Here is a 15,692-nt window from a genome sequence, read left to right as displayed (position 1 = left end):
CCCAGATCTCCCTCCCCCTTTTCAGTCTCCTTTTATGTTTTGTCTCCCTCTTCTACTTCAAACAAGCAATTTGTTTTCTTTTCTTATATAATTAAAAAATAAAATAATTGAATTTATACATAATATTAAAATGAGTGGTTTTGATTTATACTCTAATTGGCAGCCTAGAGAATACTCAGAATATTTCCAGGATGGTGAAAGTCATACCATACAAAAAATAAACAAGATCATATAATAGAAGTAGTGGTTGAAAGAAGTGGAAAAATATTGACCTTTTGAAGTTGCTTACCATTAGAGGTCTTCATGGATCAGTTATGAATGGATTCTTGGAGTTGCTGTATTTCATGATTTTATATTTCTTTTCCTTATATTCATTCTGTATTACTTATGCACTTGTCATCCTCCTCTTTAGAATGTTAGGTCTTAAGCAGGGATTGTTTCATTGTTTGTATTTGTATCTTTAGGGCTTAGCATAATTCCTGGCATATAACAAGCACTTGCTGTTACTGTTGTTGCTGACATTGTAAAGAGGATGACTGTTCACATTGGGCTTTGGGCTGCCAGGGACCTCTGAGACTTCTGTCACAGTCAAATCCAAGATGAAGACTTGGAAACAATGGTCAAAGATGCCTTTGTTGACTTTGTGTCATAGCATTACTATTACCCATTAATTTCATGTGGCCAACCAATGTTAAAGCGACTACCTATCCTATAGGTAGTAAATCAGGAAATTCAAAGCACTTGGAACATTTTATGTGATGATGAGATCCCTGACCAATTGGTGAGAGTATCCCTGTCATCAAGGTGTTTATTTAGGCAATCACCTGTAGTCTCAAAGCTCAGACAACCAATAAATAGTTTCTTCAGCTCTACTAGATACCTTCTTTCCCCTTGGGCCTTTGACAGGGGCAACCAAGCAATTGTTTTTCCTTCCATATTAAGATTGCCACTGTCTTGGGGAGGATTATGAGGCAAATTAACCAGAACAGTTAAGAAACTGTTGGCCTCCTTTGAAATTACAATGGTCATTTAAGAAAATACTAAAAGAAATGGAGCATGTTTACAGTGTTGAGAGGTTCCCAAACACAATATTCCTATTTTCCCAGACTTATATCAGAAGCCATGAGACCCAAAGAAGAAATTCCAACTGTGTACAAACACACAAATCAGTGCTTGAAAATTTTCTTAGGAACTGGCATGAAAAAGGAACAGACAACTGTATTTCTCAATAGTCAACAAACATTTCTTACTATTCTTACTATTATGTAAAAAAGAAAGAGAGAAAAAGGGAGAAAGACAGGAAGGAAGGAAGGAAGGAAGGAAGGAAGGAAGGAAGGAAGGAAGGAAGGAAGAAAGAAAGAAAGAAAGAAAGAAAGAAAGAAAGAAAGAAAGAAAGAAAGAAAGAAAGAAAGAGAAAGAAAGAAAGAAAGAAAGAAAGAAAGAAAGAAAGAAAGAAAGGAAGAAAGAAAGAAAGAGGCAGGAAGAATAATTTCTCTTTGAAAAGAGAATATGTTTGGTTCTTTTGCTGTCCCTCCTTCTAAAATCCTTAGCTTCCCAATCAGAGCAGAAAAGCTTGTGTAATATAAAGTTAAAAGCTTAAGACTATCTCTGCTTTTATAATGTGGCCAGCTTTAGAGTAGCAGGGAGAAGGGTTAATGTTCTCAGAACCATGGCCAAAAGGTGTCTTCCCATTATACCAATCATTTGCGCACCCCCCCCCTCCTTCCTATTGTAACACTAATGTCTCTTCCAATTTTGAGAATTTGAATCTATGACTGTATTCTGTTTATTTGAGAAAATAGCTTAATACTATCTATTATGCTAGATGACCTGAAGTATGGTTCTGGCAACAGATAATGTCTTTCTTCTAGGGACTGGTCTAGATAAATATGGACAGGTTATCAGTATGATGGCCAATTGGGGATGAATTATTTGGCCATGGCAATCCATTATACTAGACTTTTAAGCTCCAAAGGGCAGGAATTTTGTCTCATTTGTTTTGTATTTCCCACGGGGCACATTACCATGCTTTGGAAGGTGATCAATAAATGTGTGCTACCGTGTTCCAATAAATCACTTAGCAGCTAGGTGGTGCAGTAGCTAGAGCACTAAAGTTGGAGTCAGACAAAGGAATTCAAATCCAGGCTCAGGCACTTCCTATCTGTGTGACCCTAGGCAAATTACTTTAACCTCTGTGTGCCTTAGTTTCTTCCACTGCAAAAAGTAGATAGTAATAACAACTAACTTCTAGAGTTGTGAGGTTCAGTGAAATATTTGTAAAGTGTCTTGCAAACCTTAAAGAATTATATAAATGAAACATAGGCAATTCATCAAACCTGCTGGAGATCTTCAGTTTCCTGACCATATCAAATTATCCTTCACTTATGCCACATGCCTGGCTCATCTTTTTTTTTTTTCTATTCATACAATGTTTTGATAACATCTTTGAATACTTAAGAAACATTTAAGTGACTCACTATATAGAGCACAATGGGCTTGGAGTCAGGGGAGGCCTGAGTTCAAATCTGACCCCTCAGATGCTTAATAGCTAGGTGACCTTGGGGAAGTCATTTAACTATTGCCTAATTCTATTTCCTCAACTGTAAAATGGGGCTAATAATAGGACATAGCTCCCAAGGTGGCTGTGAGGATCCAATGAGATTATATCTATCTCTTTCTATATATCATAGAACAGTAATTATTAAAACTATCTGGTACTGACTAAGAAATAGAAAAATAGATCAGTGGAACAGACAGAAGAGACATAATAAACAATTATAAAAGATTATAGTAACCTTCTGTTTGGCAAAAGTAAAGATAAAAATTTTGGGGATAAGAATTAAGTACTGGGGAAAAGTTGTTGGGAAAATTAGAAAGTAGTCTGACAGAAACTGGATATAGGCCAATATCTTACACCAGTGATGGGCAAACTTTTTAAAGAGGGGGCCAAAGGCAAAGGACATGTTCATTTGTCAGTCTGTTTCTAAGGCAACTCTTTCGAAGTTTCATTGTATTATATCTTACTCATTGTATTTGTCAGATTAGGAATAATGTCGCTGGCCCAATAGAACATTTCAGGGCCAACAGGCCATAGTTTGCCCATCACTGTTTACACCATTTATCAACTTAAGATCAAAATAGATACATGACTTAGGCATAGAGGGAGATATCACAAGCAAATCAGAAGAATAGGGAACATAATATCTATCAGATTAATGGATAAAAAACATTTTAAAGGATATATGTTATAAATATATAAAGTAGGTCCTATTTTTTTAAGCCCTTACCTTCCATTTTAGAATCAATACTGTGTACTGGTTCCAAGGTAGAAGAGCTGTAAGGATGAGGCATTGGGGGTTAAGGACTTGCCCAGAGTCACACAGCTAGGAAGTGTCTTGATGTCAAATTTGAATTTAGGACCTCCCATCTCTAGCCCTAGCTCTCAACCCACTGGTCCATCTAGCTATCTGCTATTAATGTGTGTTTTTTGAATTATAGAGACACCAAGATCTTTCTATACAAAGTACAGCACCAAAAGGAATTAATTTGTTGTCGGTAGTTATGTATAATGAAAGCAAAAATGCAAACTAGGATCTGGCCTCCAATACTTCCCAGCTCTGTGACACTGGGCAAGTCACTTCACCTTGATCACCAAACCTTTGCTGCTCATCTGTCTTAGAATTGATACTAATTGATACAGAAAGTAATGGCTTAAAAAAGAAAAAACTAAAAACTAAGTAAGTATAGAGCAATGATTGCCTTGTTAGCTTACCTTTTCTTCAGGATCACTCATTTGCATGGTAAGCCATTGAAGGTCTTTGAATTTCTATTTCTAAGTGAGATTGTAGTCTGGAACAGGTCTTGGTGGACATATAGGAATAAAACAGACTAGATTTAATCTTAGTCTTGAGGCATTCTGCCTGGGATTTTTTGTTCCCCTGTTTTGTTAACTAGGCTTGGTGACCCTGATTAAAAAACTGTCAGTAAATTCATTTTAGGGAGCACTTTTAGCCACTATACACTAGCCAACCACTGCTGAGATAGTCTATAGTTGACCTTGAAAAGATGGAACCCAGAATCTGGTATGGATGCCAAATGGAGACTACCATTCCCAGCAGCTATCAGGAAAGAAGCAGAACAATGCCAATCACTAGCTGTCATCAGAAGACCTGAGGTCTCAGTGGAACAATGTGTCTATCTAAGTAGAGGAACCACACTGAATGGGCAACAGGTCCAGTGAGACTAGTGGATAATATCACCATAAGACAATGTTGGTGGTCTCTCATCACTGGAAGAATGAACCATTCATATTCCTGAATACTCTGGAAACATGTTTCCTACATGTTTTACCTTTATATGTGACCACTGTGCATGCCTGCTTTCTTTATGGATATGTGTATTTGTGGGAGAGTATGCCCCAGGTTTGTGGGAGAAATATCCTATTGTGTCTTTTCTTACTATGTTAATTCATTAAATGCCTTTGCTTTGAACTAACTGTGCATTCTGTCTAAAGTAAAAAAAGCAAACATATGGGAAAGGAATTCATGGGTATTTTTGAATCTTAAGAGTACCATTCAGACAAAGAAGTGGGAGAAGGATTCATAAAACAAGGCAGGATGATACTAAAGACAGTCTTTCATCTATTTTCCAAGTTTTTTCCTAGAGCTTGGCCTTAAACTAGGACCCAGGATAACATAGATGTCCTACTAGGGTTCAACACAAAGGTGGGGTATACAATAAGCAACATTATTAAAAAATGTACATTTTGGGAGTATAGGGAAATTCCACTGTTTATAGCACATAGGAATTCTTTTGTGATCTCAAATCATGTGTGTTTAAATGGAGCCTTGGTGGATACTCCTGATTAGATAACATAAATGTCTAACAATGCCTTGGGTACAGGAATGTCTTTTGTTGATTATGGTTACCAGATAAAAGAAAGGATGCACTCAATATTCTTCTTTCTTTTCTTTCCTTTTTCATTGAATGATAGTCTATTTCCAGGACCCAGATATAGAGTTAGTTCAAATTACTTTTATTTGCAGACTGGCTAAGAATCATCACCACCCTTCAGAACATTGTTTTTATGGGGTCCTGAGTTCTGAGCAGTCAACTTACAGATGAACTTTTGAACATAACTCCTTGGTAATTTGTAATCTGACCATCTCTTCTTTAAATGCAAGATACCAAATCCAAATGGTCCTAAATGCAACTGACTTCTTTCTCTATTTTTTATCAAAGGGTTTTTTTATTTTGTTTTATTTTTCACACTGACTTTATTGATATTGAGGATGAGAAGTGATTGATGACAGCGTCTCACAAGCGCTGTTGATGAAAATAGTCATATGATTATGAACTGAGGCCAATCCCCTGGTTCTAGTTGAGTGTATCCACATCAATCTCCTCCATTTATTATCTATATAGATCTTCCCTTTACAGCCATCAAGTACCAAAGAAAACTGAAATTTGTGCATTTTTTTAAAGTTGGGGTAGACAGTGAGCAATCTGAGTACTAGAACAGCAATATCTGAACCCAATGTTCTCTGACCCTGTTTTATGCTCAGAAATTCAGAAATAGGCTTTTGTTCTGTGGCCTACAGATCTCCTTTCCAGGTTTTTCCTTTTGTCATAAAGTGAAACAAACCTTATTATGCTTTTCTCATCTAGAAACTTGAACCTACATTGCTATTGTGGACATCAAATCAAATCTATTCTTTATTATTTCCCCCAATGGTGAGGAGATTAAAGTCTCTCTAACTTAATTCTCATTTATTCATTTAATAAGCATTTATTTAGTAGCTACTATGTGCCAGGTACTGTTCTAAGGACTAAGGATACAAAGAGGGGCCACCCCCTATACCCCACAAAAAAAAACACAAAAACAACATTCCCTCCTTTCAAGGAGCTTACAATCTCTTTGGTAATAAGAGAGCAGCTTGGTACAATGCAGGGATTCTGAATGGGTCTGACCCCTCCGGTAATTAAATATACTACTGGTAAATACTTCATAATTATTTATAGCTTGTGGTACCATTAAAGAATTTTTAGCACAAACACCCTGGGGCCTTATAGCTACTCTCTTTGAGTTCAAGAACCATGAAATGGGAACCACTGGATAATGGATTGAGGAGAGCCTCAGAATCAGGAAGATCTGGGTTCAAGTTTTGTCTGTTACTTAGAATTGCTAAGTCTAAACATAGCAGAGTAACTAGATGATTTGGAGAAGCACAAGTTCTCTATACCAATGAATTCAGAAGTTTGCTTAAAAAAAAGTCAAAACTTTTGTTTATTTCACCTCCTTTGTTGATTAACAGAAAGAGTCCTGGAAGGGGAGTTTGAAGAACTGAGTTCTGGTTCCTTATTTGTCAGTTTCTGTTATAGGAAAGTTCCCTGGTCTTGATGAACCTATTTCATTCTTTTGGGCGACTTTTTCTTTTTATCCCATTCTTTCTATGGAATGTATAGACATGCTCCTTATCTTCTCATGGAAGGTGAGTCTTTGTGATTGGGAATGAATTAGTTGACTTGGATTGCTTTGGGACAAATTGTTTTAGAGGGCTACCCATTTGTGCTAATCTGTAAAAGGAAGCTGTTAATCACAGACTTAGTGCACCTCCTCCTTTTTTCCCTCCATTTTAAAAGACAGATCTAAGTGTTGCAATACTAAGTTGTAGCAATGCAGTCCTGAGGATGGGGAAGGCAAATATTAATAGAGCAGCTAGGTGGCTCAGTAGCTAGAGAGTCGTGCCTAGAAATGAGTGATCTTGGGTTCAAATCTAGCCTCAGACATTGACTAAGTGCTATGTGACCCTAGGCAAGTCACTTAACCCCATTTGTCTGTCTCTTACCACTCTTCTTTGTTGGAATCGATACTTATTATTGATTCTAAGGCAGAAGGTAAAAAAAAAACAATAGCTAGTACTTATATAGTGTTTCTAAGGCTTACCAAATATTTTACAATTTTAAAGCAATTTTATTATTACAATACAAAATTATTATCACACATTTACAATATGATCTCATTTTACTCTCACAAGAATCCTAGGAACTGAGTATTTTTATTATTCCCATTTTATAAAATAAAACCTATGCTTTATTATTTCCCCAGAAAGGTAAGTTGATTATGTTTTCTAATTACAAACTTAACTGAGGAAAATGAAATAGATGGAGGTTAAGTAACTTTGCACTGAGTCACATGGCCAATAAATGTCACAAGTAGGATTTGAATTCCACATCCAGTGGTCCTAGCTGCCTACTGAGAAAATATGGATAACTCCCAAACAGCTATGCCCCAAGAAAACCATTACTAGCTTGTCCTTGTATTCCTGAACAAGCCCTGAAGAGGCAAAGAATACATGCTCTTGGCTTCATTCCAGTTGGGAGGCAGAATGTAGAAGGGTGAAAGATTATATGGTATGAGTGGTCAGTATTCCTAAGTCCCAGCTTTTTGGAGAAATGCCAAAAGTTTGCCAATTATAGCTTCCTGGGTAGGGTAGGGAAGAGGGTGGTATTCCTGAGAAGCATGCTCCTAGGATCTATTTTTCTGGAGAAAGAAGGGTTCCTGGGCAATTGGGGGTACCTTGCTAGCTATCCAAAGTTTCAGGATTCTGAGACCACACTTTGTAGGGAAAGAAATAGATTCCCCAGGCAGCACCAGTCTCTTGGAAGCAGAAAAGGAATTTGCACATGAGCCTCTGCCGGTTGGTCTCTGTCATAATTCAGACTGGTTTTTGCTTCAGGTTTTGGATTGCAGTGAAATGAGATGCTTGTAGACTAACTAAAAGTTAACCAAAGCAGAATCACTTGGCCATAACATGGAGGAAAGAATCCTTAGCAAGGATACAGAATCAATATTCAGTTTCCAATTGCATACCCAGCTTCCCTGCTCCTATGTTGACCAAGTTGGCCAAGCCACTCCTTGTGGGTTGGCTTTTGCAGTTAGACCTCTGGGAAATCAGGTCAACAGTTTTTGCCTTGGTAGATTTTACCAATTAAATCTTAAGGACAGTGTTAATATTTTTTGAGGAAAAACTAGCCGAATCCACAAATATTGTTTCTACCATACCCCTAAAGTTCAAGAATCAGTAGGGAGAGTTGATATTACAATATGGGGGGAACAAAAGACTTAGACTTCATCTTTCATGATTATTGTCAGTTATTCAGAGCTGAGAGGAGTTTGTGTGTCTAGCAGCTCCAAGTATGCTTCCCTTTTTAGGGAGAGAGCTACATATTTTAGTTTCATAATGCTGGCTACTTATATAGGTCATTGAGGGTAAAAGTATGAGTCATTGAAATGTAAAGGAATTCCATCTGCAACCCCAAGTTCTTTTTCCTTTTGAGATAAGTCCAAACCCCAGGGTGTTGATATGAGTCTTGACCAATGGAAAATTCAATGGAAATCATCAGAAAAGGAGAATTGTATTGGCTGCACATGGGACATTTTTAATGATGTCTGAGTTCTCTGCATTTTTTGGTGAGGTATAATAAAGGCTCTCTTATGCCCAGTATGCATTGTTACCTTAAGTGCTAGTATGGAATTTTGGATCTTGATTTCATCTACTACATATCAGCAACATTCTAAGAGTTATTCTGTGAAATTTCCAGACATAACTCTGGTCATGGGCAATATAATCTAAAGAGAGTGATTTGGCATTGGTTTCTAAGTTAAATCTAGTTCACATGTGGCTAGAGTTTGGGTGCTGGAACATGGGTTACTTGTATTTCTTCTGAACGTATTTCTTCACTTGTAAAATGGGGATAATAATGCATGCACTGCCTACTTTACTCCTTGTGACCTTGAGTGAGATACTTCATATCTTTTAGCCTCAGTTTCTTCCTCTGAAAAATGGGGATAATTAGTAGCATCTACTCCACAGTTATTTTGAGGATCAAATAAGGTAATATATAAAGCAATTTGCAAACTTTAAAGTGCTATATAAGTTATTATATTATTTATTTACTTTATTATCATTTTTGACTATTGTCATTTATTGACTTTTGAGGACCAAATGAGAGAACAAATGTGCTATGTATATGTAAAACTAAACTATTTAAATACTACATACTTAAATATATTCCTGGCCTCCAACACTTGCTTCCTTTTCCTCCCTTTTGAGTATTACAACAATGATCATTTAACAGTTCTAAAGTGTGGTGTAAAGGAACTATATAGATTCAAAAATTGTCCTGCCTCTGATACTGACCACCTGTGTAACAGTGACCAAGTCCTTTATACTCTCTGAGCCTCAGTTTCTTTATCTGTAAAATGACAATAGAAATACTTTCAGTACCTAATTTATTTCTGTTATGGTTAATTGTTTGTCATATGTTATTCTTTGTGACACCATTTAGGGTTTTCTTGGAAGAGATATGGCCATGGTTTGCTATTTCCTTCTCTAGCTTATATTACAGATGAGGAAACTGAGGCAAACAGTGTTAAATGATTTGTCCAGTGTCCTACAACCAGAAAATATCTGAGGTTGGATTTGAACTTAAATCAGATTAGCTTCAGGTCCAGTACTTAGAAGAATTGCTGAGCTTCAAATGAACCTATTTATGGAAAGCACTTTACAAAGTTTAAAAATACAAATACTTTATATTTATAATAAATGTACAAAGAAATGGAAAGTATATGAGCCAGTTGTTTTGTATTATTTTGTAATTATTCTGTATTATTCTGTAAATGTCCCTTTCTCCTTTGTAAGGAGATTGTGATTTCTAGAAATTGTCTAAAAACCTCTAAACCACTCTAAATGGGCATCCTCTATGGTTACAAAGATTTCTCTGTGATTTCTAGAAATTGTCTAAAAACCTCTAAACCACTCTAAATGGGCATCCTCTATGGTAACAAAGACTACATGCTTACTAGCCATGTATCTTTTTTTGGGCCTCAATTTTTTACAAGTTAAGTAAAGGAGGACATTGTAGGACCAGACGATTACTAATGCTCTAAAATAGTTTCATTCATACAAGGTGCATTGGATCTGGAGTCAGATGACATGGATGTGTTGCATATTTGCTTGCTGTGTGACCTTAACCAAGTCATTTCATCACTTGAAGCCTAGACTTTTTCATGTGGAAAGTAGAAAAATAAATGCTACTACTATTGTATAGCATATAGGAAAGAATACAGGGCTTAGAATCAGGAATACCTAAGTTCACATCCTTCCTATGGCACTTACTGCTTATGTAATCATGTGTAAGTCACTAAACATCTTTGAGTCTCAGTTTTCTCATCTAGAAAATGAGGATAATATTGCTTGTCGTGTCTCTAATAATAAGTTCTTACAGAGTTAATATAATGTATGTAAAGTACTTTACAAACTTTAAAGTACTAGTAAATATAATATGTTGTCATTGGTGAGTCATTTTTCAGTCTTGTGGGACTCTTCCTGAACCCATTTGGGGTTTTCTTGGCAAAGATACTGTAGTATTTTGCCATTTCCTTCTTTAGGTCATTTTACAAATGAGGAACTGAGGCAAATAGAGTTAGTTGACTTTCCAGGGTCGAATAGGTAGTGTCTGTGGCCAGATTTGAACTCAGGAAGAGTTTTCCTGATTCCAAGCCCAGTCCTCTACCTACTGTATCACCTAGTATATATACAGTATTCCAAAAGTTTTAGAGTGGCTTTAAGTTATTAAAGCTCCAAACTGCACTATGACTTTTGGGACACTATATTATTGCTACCTACCTCACAAAATTGTGAGAAAGCATCTTGTAAAGATTAAAGTATTATAGAAATGTAAGTTATTGTTATTATCCTCTTCCATTTCAAGAAAGGCAGATAGGTACATCCTCAGTGAATGAAGAACCATCACCACTTCCTTCAATTTGCCTTACAAAGGTCTGAGAGGAAATGCCAAGGCATCCAACAGTGAACTGAGTTGATTCTGGGTAGATGAATGGATGGACCAATTAGTCTGTGATAGCAGAGTGTATGACTAGCAAGACCTGTAAAGCTAGCCAAAGAAAGAAAAGCTATAAGATGGATAAAATGATGATGTTAAAAAGATGTTAAAAATGCTATCATATATAACAGTTGGAGAGAATTGTTTCTCCAAAGCTGATTATAAATTGACTCTTTTCTTCTTTCCTTTTTTTTTTTTTTGGTAAATCAAATCATCTATCAAATGCATATCAAGTGCTCTATTATAAGGGATGTTTTTTCTTATTATGTCTTTCTAAAGGCAGCAGAATCACCCCATTTCTGGATCATTCTTCTATATCAGGTTTATGCATCAGACAAAAGAAACCAAAAAAAACCAAAACAAAACAAAACAAAAAAAAAACCCAGGATACCTTTAGAATTTTCAAGGCCCTTTCACTTTTTTTTTTTCATTCTCCAAACAATCCCTAGAGTAAGGTGGGTTCCAGTCATCTCCATCTTTAGCAGAGGAATGCTGTGCCTCAGTTGTTATTGGACCAGGGTCACACAGTTTTCTGATTCTTCAATACTTTTCCCACTACATCATGCTACATATTACAGGTGGGGCATATCTCGATTTACCTGGAAAACTGTTTTTTTATAGACACTGCGTGATTTCTTAAAACAATGTTATAATTAAGATGGTACATAACAGGGAGAATGTCAAAGAATGAAGTCGCTCACAATGGGATGCATTAGTTTCCCTTTGCCTAAGGTTCCTTTACGAAGAAACATTTCCTGCTTTCACCCCATTACAACTTAAGGCGTAGGTTTAAAGAAAAAAAATACCAACCCTTAAAACCACCATCACCACAACAAAAAAAACACCTTAGTCTTCCACTCCTGGTAAAACTTGCAAGGACTTTCCTCTCCACCCACGTTTATCCGTTTTTGCTATTTACCCTTTCCAGGAGTCCACCAGGCACTGTCTCAGCCCAATCTCGGTCCTAACTCCAACTCTGCCCACACCCAGAAGCCTCCCGCCTCCTGGCCTCCCCGAAGGGCTAGCAGGAGGGCCGAGGACACCCCACAGCCCTTTGCCCCGGGCAAGGTAGTTGTTGTTAGCAGCCAAACTGGGCATGCTCAGAGTCCGCCAGCGGGGGCAGGTTTGCATTACAAGCGTTTGCACTCCGCGGCTGGCGGGCGGCAGCAGCTGGAGCCCCAGTGACTGGAGTTGGAGTTGCCGGGAGTTTTCCCCCTCACCCCTCCCTAACTGTGCGCGCGGGAGAAGGAACCCGAGCAGAGGAGCCAGCCCGGGCCGAGCCTTCCTCGCTGGAGCCCAGCACCCCGCGTGGGGCAAGCCCCGCGGACAGAGGCGGCGAGAGCCGAGGAGCGTGCCGCGCACTTGTACCTCTGGGAGCCCGAGCCGCGTTGCAAGGTAGGGGCTCAGGAGTGGGGAGGAGAGAAGAAACAGGGACTGGTGGAGGAAAGGAAGGGTTGATGCAATTGCAACGCCAGCTTTTGGGGAGCTGCCGGCTCTGTTCAGTAGCAGTTTCTCTGGGGAGGGGGTTGCGGCGGGGTGGAGGCGAGCAAGATGCTCTTTTAAGTTTGCTGATAGTGATAGAGGGGGGGTTTCTATCTAGGACGTCTGAACTGCTCAGTGAAGATTCAGAGGGTACCTTTCCCCATCCCCTTTTCTTCCCTTAATATTAAATCCTGATGTACATAGGTGGATTGGATAGACAGCCGAGCAGTTTGTTTTTTTCTAAGAAAGTTAAGGATGAATTAGAATTCCTCCTTCTTCCCTACGCCCTTAAGCCCCCTTTTCCATCAGAGGAAAGGGTCCCCACTTTTTCTCAGAGGGAGGAGGGGGTGTTGCTTCTGTGACCATGAAAAGTGGGCGAGCTGAATGGGTTAGACTCCAGAGGAGATCGGACTGAGCTTCCCAATTTTTACCCAGAGACTGAAATTCGCAAATAACCCTACATCTTCACTCCTGGGATCTTCCTGGAAGATCTAGGCTGCCAGTTTGCAGGCAGACGTTTCTCCCTTTGCCCTGGGGCATTTGCTTTTGGGTCCTATCTTCAGATCTGGCTGGAGGCAACTGGCATTTTGAGTTTGCTGTGGTGAGCGCCAACTCCAGGTTGGGCCCCTGCCAGATACCAGCCTCCTTTATAAGTGTGATTGGAAGGAGAGCAAACGTGGTTAGTTTGGGGTGGACCAGTGTACACAACATAGTTCTTGGCTATAGCATTCCCCCACCCCCCCACCCCATCCATCCCCCTTGGCCTCTGTGAAAGCACATTCCAGAGAGGAAAGGTCTAGAGGAGGATTGGAGGGAAGGGCTGGGTGGTGAGTTAGGGATGACATGCAGTTGCTCCAGTAGTTGAAACAAATGTGTATCTGTTCTTGGCTTCAGCTCTAGGTCATTGGGGGTGGAGAGATTTCATAGCTAACTTACTCTCCTCCTATTTTTTTCCTTCCCCAGGGGCTAGGTGGGGTAGATTAGGGATGTGTGCCATCACCCAAAGCAGAAGGCTCCCCAAATTTGAGTTCTCAACGTCCTGGGACACTGGAAATGCCATTTTGTGGAAGGCAGGTGTGTGGAGGATGCTTGGGGTTTCTTCGTTGGAGTTTTTCTACTTCTTGTTTTGCGTTTGGGATGTTTGCGTGCCCCTGAACCACTCTGTCATAACCCAGGAGCTGGAAAAGCTTGGGTTGAGAGCGGGTGAGCTGCTACTCACCTTAGAGGCTGCTGGTAGGAATCATTCCAGAAATGATAATGCAGGCCAGAAATATGCCTTCTTTTTGGCTGAACACCTTGGCTTGTTGAGGTTTGTGTGCCTGCGAAGTTCTTAAAGGAACACACATGACTCTACAATGCCACACTTTAAAGGACTTATCATCAGGGCTGCTGCTGGCTTTTCTTGTTTTATATTTTGGGAGACAGTGAAACCGGAATGGCCGGGCAGGTTTCAAGGCTCTACCATTGTATCCCTTCAGAACTCTGCTGTGTTAATTTGTACTTTTTCTCCAAGTTCAGAAACTGACATTTCCTGAAAACACATTAACCTTAAACTTTAAATCTTATTTGGCCTTAGATAACTCTAATCTTTTGAATTTCTCTAGTGTTCCTTTTAATTCACAGGCTAGTTTTTCAAATAATGTTTAAGCGATGACAATTTGGTAACTGGTATATCCACTCCATCCCTAAGACTGAAGAGATTCATTTTCTCTGGCCTTTTTTTTAGATAGCAGGAAAGACTCTTTCCCCCTTTAAAATGATGTTGCCTCTCATCCTTTATGCTCTCTTCCTTTGATTCAGCTCCAATATAATATAAACAAACCAGTGTTATTTTTTCTTCTTTCTGGTTAGAAGACACTGCAGATTCAATGTTGGCATCTTCATCCTTATCTGAGGAGGACTACAGATGTGAGGCAATCACAAAGGAGTAGTCTGATAGGCAGGCCATTAATGAAGTTTACTGGACCATTTGAGGAACCACATGCCTCATCCTCCTAGCCAGGCTCAGACTTAAACTTGGGCCCTGGGAAGAAAGGAACAGTATGCTTTTGGGGCTGTTCTGTATTTCTGTTTGGTATCTGTGATCAAGAACAAGTTATGCTTTTTTTGCTACTTAAGAGAGAGGTCAAATTTGTACTTTGGGCCTGATTTTGAAGTGAATGACTGGCAACTTTTTCATCTTTAAAGATTATTAATGAGTGTCAGCTGTTAGCAATGAACAATGATAGTGTATGATCCTGAAGGGAAAGAACTGACTTTTTTTTGGTAGTTGTATCTCTAGTGTCTAGCAAGGTGCTTTGCAAGTAGTAGGCAAATGTTAATTGATAATATGGGAATACAAAGCTTCATGGGAAGTATGGTTTTACCTCAGACATTCATAGAATTCATAAATGGTTTTAGTTATGACTACTGTTCATTGCTGGTGTGACCTTGGGCAAGTCATTTAACATCTATGAGATGGGGCAGCTAGATGGCTTAATGGGTAGAGCATCAGACCTAGAGTTGGAAGGAGCTGGGTTCAAATCTGATCCCAGATACTTCTTTTTTTTTTTTTTTTTTTTTTTTTTAAACCCTTGTACTTCGGTGTATTTTCTCATAGGTGGAAGATTGGTAAGGGTGGGCAATGGGGGTCAAGTGACTTGCCCAGGGTCACACAGCTGGGAAGTGGCTGAGGCCGGGTTTGAACCTAGGACCTCCTGTCTCTAGGCCTGACTCTCACTCCACTGAGCTACCCAGCTGCCCCCCCAGATACTTCTTTAGCTGTGACCCTGGGCAAGTCACTTAACCCCAGTTGCTTAGCCTTTACTGATCTTTTGCCTTAGAATTGAAACAGTATCAGTTCTAAGATAGAAAAGTCAAGATTTTTACAAAGAAATCTATGGGTCAGTTTGCAGTTCTGTAAACTACTGGCGATGGGTTTGGGGGCGCTTAGCAACACAATTCTACCCAAAGAACTAATTCCATTATCCTATATATGAAATCTACTAATTGGTCTTCCTGCTTCCATCTTCCATTTTATCCTTCCTCCAAAACATCCTAGAACAACTGCCAAACTGATATTCTTAAAGCACAGATTTGACCATATTACGTTAAAAAGAAAAAGAAAAACTCTGTCTTAGAATATCTTAGTATTGGTTATTAGGCAGAAGAGTGGTAAGGACTAGGCAATTGGGGTTAAGTGACTTGCCCAGGGTCACAAAGCTGGGAAGCATCTGAGGTCAAATTTGAACCCAGGACCTCCTCTCTCCAGGCCTGGCTTTCTATGCACATGTTATAGCTTTAAATAACATTTCTCTTATTCT

At 39.0% G+C, this 15,692-nt stretch overlaps 1 protein-coding gene across 1 annotated transcript in view; it reads left to right on the top strand.

Moving 5' to 3' along the window:
• Positions 1–12,249: 12,249 nt before the first annotated feature.
• Positions 12,250–15,692, top strand: part of STXBP6 (syntaxin binding protein 6) — a 352,448-nt gene continuing 349,005 nt past the window's right edge. Inside the window, exon 1 of the mRNA XM_044665046.1 lies at positions 12,250–12,303. The gene's annotated coding sequence lies outside the window, so the exon portion shown is untranslated. The remainder of the gene's footprint in view (positions 12,304–15,692) is intronic.

Source organism: Gracilinanus agilis, chromosome 2, assembly GCF_016433145.1.
Source record: "Gracilinanus agilis isolate LMUSP501 chromosome 2, AgileGrace, whole genome shotgun sequence".
Classification (NCBI taxonomy): domain Eukaryota; kingdom Metazoa; phylum Chordata; class Mammalia; order Didelphimorphia; family Didelphidae; genus Gracilinanus; species Gracilinanus agilis.
The sequence above is the reverse complement of the archived record's forward strand: the minus strand, read 5'-3'. Positions and strand labels throughout refer to the sequence as shown.